Source organism: Ambystoma mexicanum, chromosome 4q, assembly GCF_040938575.1.
Source record: "Ambystoma mexicanum isolate Mex_15411 chromosome 4q, UKY_AmexF1_1, whole genome shotgun sequence".
Classification (NCBI taxonomy): Eukaryota; Metazoa; Chordata; class Amphibia; order Caudata; family Ambystomatidae; genus Ambystoma; species Ambystoma mexicanum.
The window spans coordinates 992,851,843-992,866,996 of record NC_090928.1 but is presented as its reverse complement, the minus strand read 5'-3'; positions in this window follow the sequence as shown (position 1 = coordinate 992,866,996).

Sequence of the window (15,154 nt, the reverse complement as noted above, 5' to 3'; positions counted from 1 at the left end):
AAAAACAAGAAACAAAAAGGAAAGACGTTTAAATAGAACAAAATTGTTAGTATGATTTTCAATACTTAAGTCTTATATAAGTCTAACTATGACATTCATACATTTCTAAGCGCTATGATGAATACCCGACACAAAACAAGTCAAAAGCAGGGGGCCTGGACATAAAACGCTTAACCGGTTTCTGTGAGCGGTGGCACGGCACTAACTGTGCATATTGTCGACAGACTTATCAGAGTGGACACTAGGAAAGCCGAGATCCAGAACAATGTTATGACAAGAAAATTAGTGCGCATAATGGCAATATTGCAAAACGAATCACCCGTAGGCACGGAAAGTAAGGCACGCCAATGAGGTAACTCAGCAAGTTAAGGGCTCGCTTCACAGATCTCTGCTCGACCAACAGTTACAGGTTGAAATTCCAGCGAGGTTAACTCAACCTCTCACCATTTAGAAGCCAATAATTTGAATACCAACGTTTTTGGCAATGCAAACTCCAGGTTTTACAGGGATTGGAAGTGGGAATTGTCCAGCATTACGTTCTACATATAAAAAGTGATGTTACAATGTATTATAATAAACACATTTAGTGTGAACAGAATACAACAGTATTTCAACTGTCCTTAGTCCGTTTCTAAGCACTTCCAACTTTGATAGAAAGGAGGACTGTGGCCCAGAGCGATACACACGATTTGCCCAAAAATAAGCAATATTGAAAAAGAGGGGAATTCGTATCGAGGATCAATTTAGCCACCTCGCCTCCCAAACAACAAAATGCTAAAATCTGCAGTTCGGTTCGGCCAGCATTTTAGAGCTGCCTAGAATTTCACCTGCATGTTCTATCTGTGCAAGCAAACTTAGGCGTGGCCTGATAGAAAAATGCCCTGCTGTGTAGATGGCATGCATACGTCAGGCCAGAAGGGATACAATGAATATACAGTATTGATTACACTTTTGGTTTAATGATTTATTATGTGTGGAGTGTGGGCAACGCCCACCTTAACGTGCCAAGGCAAATACGAGGAGTACATGAGCACCACCAGAGTAAAGTATTGCAAGTATCGACAATTACAAAAAGCAGTAGCGAAGGAATCATTTGCATCGCATTGCGGCGACTTTTGAACTCGGAAACGAGGGTTCTAATCCCATCCACAGCATTTGAAGAAACAAATGTGTGTTCTATATAATCCAGTGCCTCAAACTTTATGTGTAAAGTAAATATGCATAAACGATCTGTACCTGATGGTATCTGATACTGTCCTTACTCCTCCTTCCACCTCACCATACCTTAAGTCTCCCAAACTTTAAATATTTGTAATGTAAATATGTCAAAACAAAGTGTACGGTATAGTATCTGGTACTGTCCTTACTCCCCACACCCTTCTACTCCATCATGCCCTAGTTTCTTAATTCTGATTTCAAGAGGCCCTGCAACACCTTTCTGCACTGTGCACATCACTATGTGTCTGAGAGGCTCTGCCTACAGTAAAGGTTCCCTGCAGAGCGATCCAATTCTTCCCTGGAGAAAGGTCCAGTGTCTATAAAAACAGAAAAATGTCGACTTTTGATGCAAGACGCATAAGCCATCAGGACTCCTGCTGCACATTTTCTGTACCTGTCCATTTAGGTCTCCGCTCTATCAAAGCACACTGAAGCTGCTCAAGGGGGAATGTGGCACTATATGGCAGCATCATGAATTGAGCAAGCAGACGCCACCTTACGCTGGGAACAAATAAAGCCATTTGCCATGTATAGGGAGGGATACAGAAATCACAGAGTTTTATCACAACAGAGAACACTTGTTTCTCCACATAACATGGGGCGGCAATCTCACATTCATAAAAGGCATACAAAAAATAAAATTGACGGTACAGCTGCTGAGCAGATCATGTTGAAATAGAGGGTAGAATCAGATGAATTCGTTCATACAAGCATTTGTAAGTCAGATCTCCTAGTAAAGGAGCCGACTAGCTAAAAACTAGATTAGTCCATGAGTCTGCTGTTCCAAAACATAGGCAGTCAGGATTACATCCATGCCTACCCGATATCGCAGTTGGATGCACCATATCTGTATGTACATTGGCAAAGAGTACATTCATGTATTAATCAGAGAACAGATAAAGCACGTGCAACACTCTAACAACTTTGATAATCTGCAATCGACCATGTACAAAGCGAGGAAAATAAGAGAGGCGAGTGGCATAAGAAACTATTGCGTGTATTGAACTTCCATCCTTGAATGCCTTGATCACAGCTGACATCATCAGAGAACACACATTGAAATAACATATATGTCAGTGACTTCTGAGCATTGAAATGCATGCACACGTGGGGAGACTTGCTGCTGCTTCAAGCATCATTGTCAGCGGAAGACATCTTCATTGTAATGTAACATTGGTTTAGTTGTTTGAGGCCTCAGAGGGGCGTGAACACATAAAGGAATATGGAACACCAAAGCTGAAAATTACATCAGCAGGGCAGTCTATCTGAAAATGATTCAGCAAAACTGAATTATGAGGAAGAAGAAAGATAAGAAGGTGCTGGGGAGGCAGGTGGTGACTTACACAGCATGTTGACGTACCATAGTAGCCTAGGAAACAAATATGATAGGAAGGAAGAGGAAGTCCCTGTCACTAATGCAGTATACTATATTTATAGAGAATGATAAAGCAGGAGCAAGCAGAATGTACAGTATGAAAAATGTTGAAATGGTAAAAGAGCCTAATTGGATTATGATATTCTGCAGGTTGCCCAAATGTATGTCATGTTTTCTGAGCATTTATTATAACACCTAAAACAAAACCTGTTTAGAGACGTACTTTCCCGAAATCAGATCAGGCCAGGCAGCCGTGTGACGTTACACACACATACTGCTGTGCTCTGCTTTAGTATTAAGCTTCACATAAAACATCAAAACCATAACATATACAAACTAAACTAAAACAATCATATCATAGCATGAACATAACAACATGACTGTTATTTGACAGCATATCAGGGTGTGGCCATGGTTTCTTTAACAAAAAGAATTTCAAGTATTTGCAGAATCTCATGTGATCAATTCTTTCCAGTCACAAGCAGTAGATTGCTGGAAAGCAGAATCAACAGCACCTAAAACTAATGTCCGCAGATCCACTCTTCACTGTCTTTCGGGACCTGCACCCATTGGAAGGGCGCAGATATCTTCTGGTGTGATTTTGAAGGCATTCGCGATTCAGAAAGGAGAGCCCTGTTCCTTAGAACATTTATTAGTGTGTTATGTGGTGCTACTTTGAAACCGCAGTACTGCCACAAGTGGACTCCTGGTTCTACATCAAAGTTGCAACCACAACTGCCCAAAAATAATTGAGGGCCAAAATGTTTGGCTAGTAGGAAACATTTGTGCTTCCTCTTGCAGCTCAAAAATACACAAATACTTCTTAGAATACTCAGAATGGAGTTCTAGAGATATGGGGATAAAGCTGTGACAATGTGCCACACACAGAGCCTTTACACTGATACCTTTTACCCACTGTGAGCCAGTACAAGAAGTGCTATGCTGAAATGTGCTCAAACACGAAGATGAGCACTGTTGTCAGGTTCCAATGTAACTATCTTTAGGGATTATTGCGCTGGAACAATCCTTAGTACCAGGGCAGAGATTGACAACAAAGACGAAGCCCTTTGTCTTTCTGGGTACATTTTACTTGGTTACGGCACATCCAGTACTCAATAATATAACATGCGACATACAATCTTCCACAACCTGCCAATAGAGTATCTACAGTTTGGTTTAGATTTAATTTTGTACACTGCATTTTGATAGCACATGTTCTCCACCCATGTCCTTGGTTCGTTATCTAGTAAGGGGATTAAGTATGAACCTCATATACAATACTAGCACTTTTTTGGGATACAAACAAATGCATTTAAAAATAGCTCCTCAAATCAAGCATCGGGCACCGTGTTGCCTAAAACCAATAAGCCAATGTATTGTCTATTAGAAATTTAGCACCGACCTGTGTTTGGGTCACTGTTTGCAGTTTTGACTGCACGCTCTTTGGTCACCGGTTAGGTGGACAATTTGCACAAACGTACATTAATCCACTGTTTTATTTTGTGATCAAGCATTTCTAATGGAGAATCCGAACCAAGAGAACAGCAAATTTTAAACTAGTCATCAGAGTCAAAATATTAATTGGGCTCTACCTGGGGCAGAGTCATCAGAATTAGATCTTGCTGGCCTAACTGATGTTTTGTGAAAAGACCAAAAAATGCATACAAGATCCCAGGACACAAGATTAAAACACGTTTCACAGTGACAACAGGTAAAAGTTTCAAGGAAAAGTTTGGGTTGTATATGTGAGAAGAATTATATGAAATAAAGAGTGGGCGCGCAATTATAGGAAGGAATAAAGCATAGTAATCAGTAAGTGATCTGTAGAGTGTATGAACGTGCCAGTACAGTAGCTTAGGAACGCTTCCGAGTAGATGATTTTTGAGGAGGAAGCAAGGCCACATGATCACTTCATTCTTTCGAGGTCAATAAAATGAGTACCATTCCGTTTATCAATAGTGGTGCAAAATGTTGCTTAGCAGAAAGACAATCCAATTCGTGGAGTACATCATTTATGCTGTCAATAGTGTTATTTTCATCAGCATTACTTATAATCAGGAATGTAGAATAACAAACAATTCTCACATAGTCTCAAGATTGCCGTAGTGACACCACTTTTGAAAATAGTCACCATAGATCGCAGTTATCCCATAAATTACAGTTCAATTGCTCAGTTTTCGTACATCAGTAAGCTGATGGAAGCAGAGGTAACCTCCGAGCTGCAACACTTTGAGGATACCTCAGGTTGGTTGGACGATGTGCACAATACGCAATCATTGCTGGTGGCAGCACTGGAGGATCTAAGATGCTGGGTCAACACTGGAAAATTAGGTGCTTTGGTGCTATTGGATTTGTCCGTGGCATTCAACACAGTAGACCACACAATCTGATTGGAAAGACTATCCAAGTTAGGTATTAATAGGCATTGCCTAGAGATGGCTGGAATCTTTTCTTACAATTTGAGCACAAGAGGTGTCTCTGCCTCCTTTTCTCTCCTCTGAGAAACACATTTACTGTGGAGTCCCTCAAGGCTCTTGATTGAGTCTACTTCTTTGCATCTTATATATGAGATCGTTGGCTGATTTAATCCACAAAACTAGACTAGTTTTCTTTAAGCACGCTGACGACACCCAAGTGATTCTCCATTTGGGTAACCCAAAGGCTTCGGGACATTTACAAATTGTATGGTACAAGTTAAAAACTGGATGCATTTTAATTGCATGCAAATACATATCCAGACAACATATATTTTAGTATGCTCAAACAAAGTAGCACTCATTTCCTCTGTGGACACAGGGTCATCTGAAGTCTCCATTAACAACGAGCAGACTTGGCAAGATGTCTATTGGCCGGTCTCTCTTGGTCCCTGTCTAGTCCCCTCCGCCGCCATTTGCAACCTAGGCATCTGTTTAGAGCTAGATGTGTCCATCTCTACACAGATTAGCAAACTCACCATTAGCAGTTTCCTCCAGTTGAAAATGTCTGAAAAGATTTTTGGACTACCTTGATTTCCTTGCAAAGGTGCAATTGATGAATGCATTTGTGTCAAGTCGGTTAGACTACTCCAACACCGTCTATATGGGCCGTCCTCAAAAATCCACAGCAAAATTACAGCTCATCCAGAATGCAGCAGCTAGGATTATTATTGGGCTCAAATGATCTGAACACATTCCTCAGGCATTGCATGAGGTACATTGGCTTCAGGTAATAAAACATATTGAATTCAAGGCCTTTGTTTGGTCCATGACGCCTATTATCACAAAGGACCGTCCTTTCTGTCAAGGCATTTCAGCCATTATGCCCCCAACTGCCATCTTAGGTCATCCTCCACCGGGCTTCTGACAGTTCCTAAATTTAGACTTCAGAGGTGGGGTGGACTAGCCCTTTCCGTTCAGGCTGCTAAATTGTGGAATAATCTGCCTCCACCTTTTCGTTTATCAGAGGATCATTTGGCGTTCTTTGAAAACACAGTTTTTCCCTAAATAATGGGTCTTGTTCGGCTTAGTATTTGCTGTATGCTGTAAGGTTCAATAGTCTGCACCTTGATGCCCTTAGGTGTCGAGACTTTCGTGCGCAATATAAGTACAGTACATGCATACATAATAAAATGCTGGCTCTTCGAAGTCATTTACGGAGCTGTGGTGCAGCTGTCAAATGTTTTCATTAATATAAGAATTACAAAAATTACTTACAACGCATATTACAGAGACATTCTGTCTATAGGAGTTCAATTTATAGAGAGAGAAAAAGAAGGGATTGAGCCGAGACCTTAACATAGTTAAAAAGTCAGCATACAACTCCTAGGGGATCTTAAAATGTAATTCACTGACCCCACGATGTGTCTATTTTAACGGGAGGCAAAATAAATACATGAAAGAGGACACTAGGCCAAAAATGTACATACAAATCTAAACACTATTTAGGTAAAGTTACCAACAACCACTGCTTACTAATGCCAAGACTTAATACGACAACTTTAAATGCAGACTTTGGATAAGTCAGACTCCAGTTTGATATTACATACATAACACAACTAATGTTAATAAGCGCTTTAATTGATTTTCTCATCACAAAATTACATTTTAGTAAGCCTAAAGAAAGAGAAACTTATTTTAAAAAAGTATCAAAAATAAATAGAACGTTTCTGAAGGACTGGTGACAGAACGTTAGATATCGAGGGAACAACCTCCTCGTATTGCAGACTACTTTAATGTATATTTATCAGTACTGTATAGTATGAAACTCACCACACCAGCTGCTTAAAAGCTTACACTAAATTCAAAATGCAAGACTACTCAAGCTTGAGATCATATGCAAAACTATGCTGCCCAAACTTAACTAAAGGGCACTTTTGTTTTTAAAAAAAATATTGTTTAAATGGCGGCCCTAGCACGAAAGCAGCAGAGTTGTAAATGGTGTGGGTAGCCAGCGTTTGGGCTAGCATCTTTTAACAGTAGCACAGTACTTTGGTTGGAGGTATGTGCATTGGTATGTTCGTCCATTGGAATTAGTCCTTGGTCAGTATAAGGCACTATAACGAGGTCCACAATAAAACGGCAATAGGTGGCAGAAATTATTCGAGTTGAAACTAAGCGTATTTTTGCAAATGATTCTTAATTTTAGCACACAACTTATACAAGACCTTATAATTTGTACGGAGCCATCAGGATCAGAAAAGTTCAACTGCAGACTTTGCAACTCCTGCGTCATTGCAAACTCACAACTGATAAATGGGATGGATGGGCATGATGAACTCTATTTTCATCACAGAGTTTGCTATTTTATAAAAACACAAAGCTGGTTTCCTCGTCGAGCAAAGGACATGGTTCAGAAACAAGAATATTTGAAAATGAGAATGCTCTTGAGGCGTAAATGCGAAATGACAGGATTAAACAATGAATAACTAGATGGGTAAGAACACGTTCACATCCGGAATAACTGCAAGAGTTCACAGCAAATGAGGAGGGCGGCGGAGATGGGAGGCCACTGAAAATAACTGCTTATGCATTAGACCCCGGCAAGGACAGGCCATGCAAGGTTGGATAAACTGAATAAAGCCATCAAGTCAGTTGCAAAGACACATGTGACGAACTGGAGCACAAGGAAAGATGCAGGTTTATCGAGTGAGTGAACAGCACAGAGGTGTCCAAAGATAACCTTACAATATGCAGGTTTCAGTATGACAGTGATATTTACAACGTTCAGTAAGTTGGGTATGCATGATTACTATCATGCTAAAAAACAAACACAACTTTAAAATACACAAAATACATTATAAACCTGTCTCGGTTTTGCTAAATGTGGCTATTTATTGTGATGGATTTTAGTTCAAGAGGTACTGTATAGTGTTGTGGGTACAGTAGATGGCAGTAATGAGCCCTGACCAAGAGATATGCAGAGCCAATAAAACTGAGCAAGAGAAGGAAAAATATATCGAGAGTACCTATCAAGTGGATGAAAACTATTCGAAACATTATCACTTTTCCTGTAGGGCTGGCCTCATCACACTCTCCTTTCCAAGGCTTTTCATGAACCCAGTCCAACAGAACAATGTTAAATTCAATAGAAGAGAAAGTGGGCCTAATTTACAAAAGTTTTCAGTGGGATTGCCCCACTGTAAAACGCGTTTGAAAATCACGCCCAGTTGGTTTAAAATATCCACTTATGACAAATATGTTGGAACACAAACCTGCACAGGCGACAAAGCAATCATTAACCTTCCCATTAGGAAAGAACAACATTGCCTACCCCGTGATTCGGCACACATATTCTCACCTAGTGCAGAAGGTCACCCAATTCAACCACTGTGTGGATTAAGCTAGTCTGTCTGTGATTCAAGCAACAGTTCGTTTAGCAGCTAGTGACTGCACTTGCCAGCCAATGGTAGTGACTGCCATAACAGCAACGGTAGCAGCCGCTCAAACCACCAACCTATAAAGAACAACATTGCTACAAAAACACCCAATAGGGAGGACAAAGTGCACCTATTGACACATACAGGTTAGGCACTTTCAAGTACTGCTAATGATAAAATCTAAAAGGAGATAAACATACAGAAAACCTTTACAAAGAAAAAAAAGTGTATTCGTTAGTACATTAAAACAAATAACAGAAGATTGGGAATTATTTGTTCAAAACCACAACTGGTGTTGCAGACGATCATATTAGTTGCCTAATGGGCTCCCTCGGATCTCCATCGTTCGTTTTGATAAGAGTGCCTGCAAAGCTGCCTACAACAAAAACACTGACAAAAAGGTATCCTATGCACCATATACTGCCTTTATGTAATTCTTAGTGTGTAAAAACAAAAATAATTTAAACTTTTCTCCGCCTCAAATATTGATAAAGCAAATATACCCCAGACCTCAGTACCCCAAAGCACTCCCCATTTATTCCATCCCCAACAAGCAAATCTGTCTCTGTTTTCCAAATCCACTCCTCGTAACTGCCACACTTACATTCACAGGCCCCAAGCCAGCCACAGGTAACCCACAACCAGATCTGCCCCTGCAATCTCTACATTCACCCCACTTTTTCAGTATACATTTTGAAGGTGAACATTATTGTCCAAGCCATAAAATAAGCGGTGTCGCATAGCAATTTGCTATAGGTTTGCTAATCAAACTGACACTTGTGTAGCAAAGCTTGCTATTTAAATGACCCTGTTCAATGAAAGCACAGCTCACCATGCATATATGCCTCTCTTGCACTCTGGGCTCTCTTCACACTCTTTTCTCTGTTCTCTGCGAGTTCAAGGGGCTAACGGAGAAAGAGTGCAACAGTAATCATCCCCTCCACTCTTAAGTGCAAAAGGCCTGGGTGGGAGTGCTAGGCAATAATTTCTTTTTCTTTTTCAAATAATTGCAAACCAGAAGTAATCGGGATGATACTTTTATTAAGTACACTATAACCTGTCAGGCAAAGACCAGTATGTGTTTATTTGTTTTTAAAAATAGTCATGCAATTCCATTCCTAAAATATGTTGTTACACAATGCATAATTACAGTATTGATGCTGTAGAAAACTGCATCATCTCCATGCTTTACAGTAAAGTTTAGGTTAGTGTATCTAAATCTCATAGTGTCAATTAATATTTCATTTAGCTGGGGGGGATAAATCATATTGACGAGTTAAGACTTTTGCAAATGTACATGATCACACAATGAAATGCTTTTGATGGCAAACCTAATTCTGCAACTTGCTGGTTGCAGCAACTGGTGCTCAGCCCATGAACTGATCATATACTCTTTGACATTCTATCTTATCATCCTGTTGCTTTATACCATTTACTCTGAAAGTGAGATGACTGCAAACTACAATCTTCCCCCTCTTTTTGCCCCGGTTTCTGCCTGCTATCCCATCCACTCTGCTTAGTCTCGTACTCTTTCCTCTTACATATTGAATACACTCCTCCAGAGCTCGCAGTCTTTTCACCCACTTGCATAGTCGAGTAGATGAGGGCGAGTATCGTTTGCAAGGACTGTTTGAAACTTGTATTTACCATTTACTTTGCAGTAAATGTCAAATAAAGGTTTTCCTGTGCATGGCTGGCAGAAGTGTGCCAAACATAAAGTGGGCTTGTGGTGACATGTAAACTTTTATAGAGAGCACATTTAAATGTGTTGTCATCTGTTGCCATGGCTCAAGTGCACTTCTCTTAGGGCGAGTAGGTAAACTAAGTTAATCGACCTTCAGGTCTAGCAGAATAAAGAATTTGCAAGGCCTGACTCATCACTAATTTCTAACTTCAGTGGTACACAAAACTGCTGTATTGTTTCTCATTTTATGTCTTGGGTACAAATAACTTCCAGGAACAAAAATGAGGACAACATTGCTAATCAAATAGGTTTATTTGCTAATCAAGAACATGTTAATTAGCAATCTCTGCTAATTAATTTTAATTAATCTTAGTGGCTATTTTGCAAATAACCGTATCAATGAATATCTCCCATGCAACCTTTTTAAATATGCTGCACCCAGAAATACAAATACACTGTGTACCGGCATCTTTTACTCCCTTAAACAGGTTCATACATACTCCCAACAAAAAATGGGGACTATAAATGCTCCCAACAAAAGATCAGAAGAAAGGGGCATATAGACGCCTGCTCTCTCCTTCCACCCACACAGCGCCAGATATATATCTTAATTCTTCTTTCACCCCAGTCCCTTCTTCTTTGTCTCATCTTCATTTTCTTGTTTTTCCCCTTTTTTGTAGCACTCACTGGGCCTGATTTACACAAGTGTTTTACAATGGGGCAATGCCATTGAAAAATGCGTTGCAAATCAGGCCCACTTTCTCTTTTGCTTCAACGGGCTAATCCCACTGAGAGCTCCCTGGGATCCCTTTTCTTAGCATCACCTACGTCTAGAATATCCCCTCTTTCTTCTATATTTGACTCCTCTTTGTAACTCTTTTTTGTGTTATATTTTATTCTTCATTCAAGCATGCCACTATTCTCATAATTGAATCTTCTCTTCCCTCCAACTACCGCCTCATCTCTCTCCTTCCTTTCTTGTATACACTTATGGAATGTGCTGTCTATTCTCAGCTATCCTTATATCAGAAGTTTAATATTCTATTCTTCCTTCTTTACATTCAGGGTTCCATCCTGCTTACTCTGCTAAAACAGCTCTTCTGCACGTCTTCAATTTTCTTACCTCTCCTTGTCATGCTAAGCAATTCTCTCTCTTAATTCTTCCTAAGATTTCCATTGCTTTTTACATGGTGGATCTTTCTATTATTCTTTGTTCCTCTCTTTTGTCTTTTGTTATATCTTATGTTGTTCACACGTTTTTCTACTTATCGCTCCAATCATGCATACTTTGTTACATGGGTCGGAAAGTCTCTAACTTTAAGTTTTGGATTTTCTCTGACTGGGTCCTCGGATGGTTACACCTTTCCTTAGATACCATCCCTCTGTCTTCTATCACTCAGTCAATTGGCTATCACTGACACTTTCCTGTACATGACTCTCTGATCTTATTTGTTTCCTTTTCTGATTCACTCCACTCTTCTATTTCTTTGGATGCATTCTCAGTCTCGTCACTTTAACCTTGGTGAAATTTTTCCCTGCCCCATTTCACTATGTTTGGCCCCCTCCTTTATCTATTTCCTTTCTTCCTAATTCTCTTCCCTGTCTTACTCTGCTCGTAATTTAGATGTTATCTTTGACTCTTCCTTTTTGTTTTATACCTTATTTCTCTTCATACTCAGTCCTGCTACTATTAGCTCTATTCCACTTGCAGAATTCGACCATTTCTAACGTCTTTTGTTGAAGAAAACATTTTGACCACAGTATTTCCATGTCTTTATTACTGTTGTTCTGTTCCTGCCGGCCTTCTTGCTTATGCTCTTGCTCCTCTTTATTCTAGTTTTAATTGGTCCATGTGTTTTCTGTGCTTTCACCTCTTCCTTTCCCTAGTCACACACAACTGGCTTCACTTTCCTGCCTACCGTCAGGTTCACTTTCTGTGTATTTTTCAAGAGTATCCATGGGCTTGCCCCTCATCATCTTTGTTCTCAGTTTTTACTCTACGCACCTACTTGTACACTTCATTCTTCCTACTTGCTATGACTGTTCCCCACCCTCTTTATACACCATTTCCGTTCCGCTTTTGTTCCCTATTGGTCCCAAAACTTTTCAATAACCTTTCTTCCTCTGTATGATCCTCTCTTAATTTTCTGACTTTTTCCGTTCTTCTTTCCGACCAAATCTGACCTATTCTTGAATTAAATGTATACGTCACGTTGGTTAATTTGTAATTGCTTTTAATTATTTTTGGTAACTGTTAATTTTAGTCTGTACAGTGCTTAGGTGAAATGCCTTTATAAATCTACATACATAAAAGTATTCAGATCGGGGGCAAGCAGGGCAGAGCCATAGAAATGACATCTGATAGTATAACTGTCTGATCTGAAGAAAACCGCAAGGATAATAATGTTTATTTTAGTTTGCATGAATTAATAGCAGCAAGGAAGTATGGATTATGAAAAGATATCTGTATTAGAGTTCAATTGTATCTTTACACCCCCAACAATGCTTCCATTGGAAATGGGCATTAGTTTTGTTCTCCCTAAAATAAATTTACTGCCACCTCCAATACATACGGAGTAAAATATCCCCACATGAAAACCTTATCTAGAGCTATGGCTGTAGCCGAGGTGTAGGCGTAGGGTCTGATTTACAAAAGCATTTATCAATCAATGGGATTTCCCATTGGTAAATGCTTTTGTAAATCAGGCCCTTAGTCTAGGCGAAGACCCTTAGTCTTTTTCAAATAATACATCGTGTGGGTGTATACATCACATATTTTATAAAAAATTGATTTAAATGATCAAGAAAATGAACACACACACACAATCTTTACAAAATGCACAGTACTAACCATCTTCAGTGTTTGAAAATAGTCCTTTATATCGTCAAAATGTAAATGGCCAATAAAGAAGTGCATGCTTGGCATGACTGAAAATGCCTAAATCAGTTGCAATTGAAGAGTGCTTTTTATTAAATTAATGATTTTTGCAACTATGAAATTCAGTCATGAGAACTGCCAAATTTTCATCTCCAATTTCTCTTTAGAATTAGATGCCACTGAGCAAAAGGCTGGTCCCACCTGGAGCAAGGTCACCTTTCATAGGCTCATTTCCTCCTCGCCTTTCTCTTTTTAATGTTTGTGATTGTATTTGCCATTGATGATTCCAACTTGTTAATGCACAAGCTGTACATCTGTAATGTCCTTTGATCTGTCCAATACATCAAAAAATAAAGGCTTGGTATGTTACCTATAAAATACCCATAAATAAATGAACTGTGGAATAGTTTGGAACCATTTCAGAATATTTTGCTGTGATAGATCGAACTATTCGGTTAATCCCTGAGATCACTGTTTGAAAAGTGGTTGATTTCAACGAGGAAGAACGCTAGGGAACACACCAAATTGCTTACGCAAAGAAATAAACCATTGTTGCAGTGGCACCAGACAATTATCACGTTTCCAGCCTGTCAGGGTCGGACTGAGCCATACAATTGTCTCTGGCACCAATGAAAAAGTGGTCCACAGTTGTAAATGGCTATTCATTCCTTTTGTGACACTAAATAGTAACCAAAAGGGAGTGTTTTGATAAAGTGTGATGCAAATTGTGCATTTTAAAGAATATTTATTAAGCAACACTAGTCAAGAGTGAATTAACTTAACAAACTGGCCCAAATTGGCCAACAAAAGTGGCCCACTTTGACCAAACAAAACTGGCCCACAACAGCATTTTGTGTTTTTGGTTCAGTCATTGGCCTATTGCCCTATAGGCCAGTCCGAGCCTGCAGATAGTACACTTCTGAGGGAACAGTATAAGGGCAAGTGGGGAGAGTATACAATGGGAAGCAACTTACTGTCAGCTTTGTGGGTGTGTATATATGGTAAGTGACACACCCTCATCGCCTTTTTAGCATCATGAAAATTCCTTACATTGGCCCCCAGAGACACATCGATCATACTATTGCCATAAATTGATCTCTCATCCTGCAGTTTAACCTTAACTCTTAGTTTATCTCCATTTCCTGTTAATCAAAGCAAATCCCGGCCCCTCATCCTGCAACAATGATTGTGCTGCAGACACTTTCCTTTCCGCATTTTACTATGTACATTGGCAGGGTCGGAAAAGAAGGATGCAGGTAGGTAGGAAAGTGTCCAGGAGTGGTTCTCTGGAAGAAAATCAATGTACTGCTGGACAAAGAAAGACTCACAAAGTAATGTTTGTGATATGCTTATTCTTGACTTGCCCACTGTCGGTATTGTACATGTTCTATGTTTTAAGATGCTATATTATTTTCGTAACTGTTGGCTGTTAAGCACCCACTAGCCATCAGACCAGCATTGCACTTTATGGGCCTGATTTACACAAAAATGTGCACACCCTGTGCAACAATGATAGCGCACGAGGAGGCGACTTACACGAAAAACAGGGATCAACAGTGCAAAGAAAACAGGATTGCACCTGGCACGCCCACAACATGCCCCTAGTGCAAACCAAGGAGCCACCAAAACCTCAGTTTTGTGCTTATTTCGACCCGTGACCCCAGATGCAATGAAAAAAAAACAAACAGCATGGCGGGTACCCACAAGCAATCACCATTAGCTGTACCCATTCCAACCATCAACAACCCCATACATTAAATACATCTGCGCAGCCCAAAAGCAGCATGTACCTACACCCACCATTCATGCTCGCTGTACACCCACCAAACTAAGCCACCCACATGCAAAGGGCACCTACACCAACCATTCCCACTTCATGTACACCCACGAAACAGAGCCACTCACATGCAAAGTGCGCCTACACCCACTAATCCCACCCCTGTACACTCTGGAAACTGATCTGGTCACATGTACAGTGCACTAACAGCCACTATTCTCAATCCACGGGCAGAGCCAGCCTCATGCAAAGTGCACCTACAACAAACAAACCTAACCCCTGTACTCCTACCAATCACCACCCCACACACATTTTGCCACACCCACGCATCCCCCTCAAAGGACCAGCACACACAAGGTGCACCACAA